The sequence below is a fragment of the Rhagoletis pomonella genome, unplaced genomic scaffold, assembly GCF_013731165.1.
Source record: "Rhagoletis pomonella isolate Grant_MI unplaced genomic scaffold, Rhpom_1.0 Rhpom_scaffold_00297, whole genome shotgun sequence".
NCBI lineage: Eukaryota > Metazoa > Arthropoda > Insecta > Diptera > Tephritidae > Rhagoletis > Rhagoletis pomonella.
In genome coordinates this window covers 16,552-21,553 of record NW_023458851.1, presented here as the reverse complement: position 1 = coordinate 21,553, position 5,002 = coordinate 16,552, and the positions used below count along the sequence as shown (strand labels likewise).

Genomic DNA, 5,002 nt, shown 5'->3' with positions numbered 1-5,002 from the left:
TGGCGTGCTTTGCTGAACTCGGCTAAAATCGCTTCGGCGGTTACAGCGCTAAAAAAGAAGAAGAAGAAGATGTAATAAACCAAAATTTATAATTAAAATCGCTGCAGAAAACACATTCAATCCCTAAAAAATCACTACGAAGAGGTAGAAGACGGTGTAAACAAAACCGAAAAACGTAAAAAACGCTACGAAAACTTTTTTCTGGAAATCGATTACAAATACAACGATGGCTGATTAGGTGATCTGTAGTCGTTGGTTCATGGTATAGACAGTAAACGATGTTTCCACGCCAAGTGATTCGCTCTCCCATTCGTAACTCGCTCTAATTCGTGATTGGCGCCCCAATTACGAACCGAATCACATGACTCGCCATACAAAATTTTGAGAGCGGATCACTTCATTCGTAGGTGATTCAGATCCAATTGTTTAAGCCGCCGCTTTTAGCGCAATACGACGGCCGTGCGCGCAATCCTTGGCCGCAGCAGTTTGGCAGTTGACCTACGTCAACTCCGAAAATGATTACCGAGCGCGCACGGCCGCCTACCATCATCATGAAAAAGATGGCAAAAGCTAGTCCAACAATAAACGTCGGTCTACGCGCACGCGCCCCATTCAAAGTATAATTTTTAAATTCATATTTTGCCAATCTGTTTAAATCATTTTTTAATAAGTGAACCCCCGGATATATGTATGTGTACATATACTACTAAACTGAACTTTGTTATTGTGTGGAAGCCGAATAAATATATTGAGCGAATCCTTGAAACTTTTAAAGCTTGTGAATAAACTTAACTTTTGTACAACTTAAAACCGAACCTAAAGCATTTCTTTAATTGGAAATAAAGTGCGTAAAGAGGTGAGTGCGAAGGGACCAAGCGACCGGAAGTATTCATGGTCCTCCGCAGCCAACCGTGGCCCAGCTCCTAAGAAAATAAAATTTTATAACTTAAAAATAAAAATAAAACAATCCGTATTCGTACGTCCGCGAAAACCCTAATATAAAAACAATTCCGTACAAAAAAACACAATAAACAAAGTGCAACCAAGTGCGAGCATTGAAAGTGCAAGTAAACATACATACATATATTTGTATGTAACCGTGAAGAAAAAAACAACACAGCAACTCTGTAAAAGAAAACTTTTTTTGATAAAAAAAACAGAAAACAAAATAAATAAAAAAATTTAAATACATAAATTTTTTTGACAAAAAAGAACCATTGGAGTGAAGCTGTGCCCCAAAGAAGCACAACAACAACTACAGCATCAACAATCAACATTAGCAGCCATCAACAGCATTAGCAGCCTTTATCATCATCAGCGGCAACAACAAAACCAGGCACAAGACCAAGAAGCTAACATACATATCTACAAAAATACAAGGAAAGTAGTAAGTAGGCAAGTTTTTTAATTTTCTTAAAAAATTAAAATAATATAACGTTATTCTCTTACAAGTTATATTATTTCAAAGAAATTGCAAACGGACAGCCATACGTATATACATATACATACATAAATATATATATATAATTTAATAAAAGGCGTATTTTTTCTCGCAAAAAACGGTTCTATTAAAATTGCGGATATTTTCCTGCCGCCCAAAAATTTCACATCGGCAATTTGCCGCTATTAAAATTTTGGTAGGAAAATTCCGTTTTCCGGAAAGCGATATATCTCCATATACCGTCAATCTTATATATATATGGGTATATGTACATATATAAAAATTCTGATGTTTACACCAAAATAAATTCCGTTGCAGTTTATATGCCTACTGTGTCCCACTGTCCAAGAACAAAATAGTTGCGTTCCAGATAACTTCGTGTAAAAACCTGTAAAACTGTCAAGTATCAAAATTACTCTCTTGAAAGAGAGGAGCGAGAGCGAAACAATAAAGGTCACCTGGAACGCAAAAAAACACTTTTCCTGTAACTACTTCCTTTTTTTTAAATGTGAAGTGCCATGGAGACGATCAAATATCTTTATCAACCGTCTCGCATTATGCTTGACAAAAAACAAGCGCACTTGCCTTTTGATCGTCGTGGTGAGCAAGTGCGCGGACAAGAAAAATAAATTGTTTGTTTAATTAACGAGTTTATTTGAACGTTTTCGGGCCAATCTCATACATATGCAATACTTGACGTATTTATTTGATTGTCTCTTTAGCTATTTGTACAACGATTTAGGGGTGTGTGCAGAGGGGGAGAAGGCGTGGCTCCCCAAACCCCCTGCACGAAGGAGGATGAACGCCGCTTTATGAAAAGTCACCCCTCACTCCCAAAAAAGTGGTTTGACTTACAGGTTTTTTTGGCACCTGGAACGCTTTCCTGCAAAAAAACCTGCAAATCGTGAATATCGTGAGCACCTGGAACGCAACTAATATTAGCACATTAAAATCAAATACTTTCCTCTGCTTACCAATTTTTGCCGTTGGTCGCATAGTTCGTTGAACTTGGCTAAACAAAGTGCCGAAAATATAAGTGCATTTTTTCCACATAAACCATATGTACATACGGCAGCACATATAAGCTTTTTTTACCAGTTGCATTTTCTGCAACTATTCGCTTAATAGCTAAGAGAGGCGCTGTTGTTCATCGGACAATACAGTCCACATATACCAAACGCACTCTAACTTATTTCATATCTTTCCACCTCGCTTTTCTCTGCTGCACTCACCAAGCTAAGAGAACGTAAGTCAAAGCCCGCTCTCCGACTTGAATACGTTCGGTACCAAGAACTCACCTCAGCGGTGAGCGGCTCTTTACGTATTATCATATCCACTTGTGCATTCCCGCACACATACATTCATACGCACTGTAATCAAAACAAACTTTCTGTTTTTTCGTACTTCTTCACTCACCACTGCGGTGACAAAGCGTAGCTTAGCCATAGCTTCGGCTTCATATGTAAATATTTGCACATACTTACATACACTATAATCAAAACAAACTCTGTTGTTTTCGGGTCTTAACTCACCACTGCTGTGACAAAGAATAGTATCACTCGAATACTATCCATAACATAATAAGGAGTTCAAGATATTTAGATACATGCAACCCAGTAGGGAAAACTTACAAATTGCATTTGCCAATACTTTTTCAGTATTTACATAATTATTTATATCACATTAAATATTTACACATACGTATATTTCACCACGTATATAACAGTGAAAAGTGTTTGTGATTTTTTTCTCTTACTGAAAATTTTCAAATCCATATTCCGCGGATTTAATTGGGACGCTCCATTTACCACGTTATAAAAAGTGCTGAACCAAAAATTAAAGCAAATATATTTAATAAAATTTCCTTTATAGGCTAGTCCGATCTGATTATCTCTAGTGCAAATAAAATAAGTTTATTCCACTATTACAGCCCAACGTTTCGCTAAACATATTAGCATCATCACGGGCGCGTTGTTTATTTTTGTCTATTACAGCCATAAATACAAAATATAAAAGGAACATTAAAAGCAGAAAAACACAAACAAGAACATACATACATACACAAGAATGATAGAATACAAGATTGCGCCGTCCTGGGCGTTGACATTTGTGTACCACAAGTAAACAAAGAATAGAGCGAAAAGAAGAACGAGTTAAAACTTCCAAAGCAGTTCACTTTACAGCGAAAAACGTGTTTTAATTTTGCTAAACGCGAAAATATTGCATTTTTCACCTAATCTATTAGAGAATAGGTAACATTTTAGTGCACTCCATTGCTTTGCAATTGAGGCTGCTTCAGCAAACGTTTTAGTGCACTCCATTGCTTTGCAATTAAGACTGCGGCAGCATCTCCGCGGGATTGATTAGTTAACTTGCTAATGGAGGCTGCTTGGAGCAGAAGCAAAATCATTGTGAGGAAATTCTGTTAATGTAATAATAAAGAAACATTTCGGGAACGGCTTTGCCGTGCCCTATGTACACAAAATGCAGCGATTCGTCCCAGCGCTACACTTGCATCTACGCATCTTGCATCTTGAAGGCTGTCGCAATTTATCACACAGCACTTCATTTTATTAGTTTTTACGCAGTCTTCAACTCAAAAATCACTCTTAAATTGCAAATTAACACAATTTAAACTGGTTTTTCACATATAATTAAATTTCTATTTCGCTGATTTGTAAACAAAGGTTTGTTTACAAGTTACCACTACTGTCAAAATCGGCAAAACCAAAGTAGCGGTACCACTAACGGCGCCACCTCTGTTCGCTGCACCGTGATACATACATGTATGTATTCACATATACATATAGTTTGATGACAATAATATATGTAAACAAACAATTCTAACTCGATACAAGACAATACTCACAGATTAACACTTAAACATTTTAAAAACTTAATTGCTAAGAATCCAATACCAGCTTGTGTGGTAGTTTAGTCAGGACTGAAAACGTTTTAAATTAATTTTGTAAACATAAAATATAAGCTGCGGCAATGTCATATTTTCTCCATTATTCTTAGACTCTCCAGCGTGTACCTAGTTCTTCCCCCTTTCTCTTGGTCTATTATTTTTGTGTTTTTAAAATCAGCTGTGTGTCCACGGCTTACTATGTGTTGTGCTAGTGCTGTGTTTGTTTTTCGTTTTTTTTATATCTGCTTCGTGTTCTGCTAGCCGGGTACCTAGAGCTCGCTTGGTTGTTCCAATGTACCCCTTGTCACAGGCTTCACTTTCGTTGCCTTTACATCGTATTTCATACACAACATTGCTTTTCTGTTGGGAGTCAATTGGGCTTTTTGTTTTTGTATAAACTGAGGATAAGGTGGAGTTTGATTTATATGCAAAAGTTATGTTTCGGGCTTTGGCTAGTTGGCTAGTTTTCGCTTAACTTAGGTATGTAGGTAACGCTGTGATATTGTTTTGCTGTATTTGTTGCTTTTAAGATTTCTGTTTTATTTCGGTGACTATCTATTTGCATTAATTTTTGTTTTAATAGTTCGCGTACTAAGTAGTCGCGGTAGTTGTTGGTTTTCAAAATTTTCCTTATTTTTTCTATGTTAGTT

At 36.7% G+C, this 5,002-nt stretch overlaps 1 protein-coding gene across 1 annotated transcript in view; it reads left to right on the top strand.

The window, feature by feature from the left end:
• Positions 1 to 1,207: 1,207 nt before the first annotated feature.
• The window catches only part of LOC118750543, a 15,864-nt gene continuing 12,069 nt past the window's right edge, over positions 1,208 to 5,002 (top strand). Inside the window, exon 1 of the mRNA XM_036485263.1 lies at positions 1,208 to 1,387. The gene's annotated coding sequence lies outside the window, so the exon portion shown is untranslated. The remainder of the gene's footprint in view (positions 1,388 to 5,002) is intronic.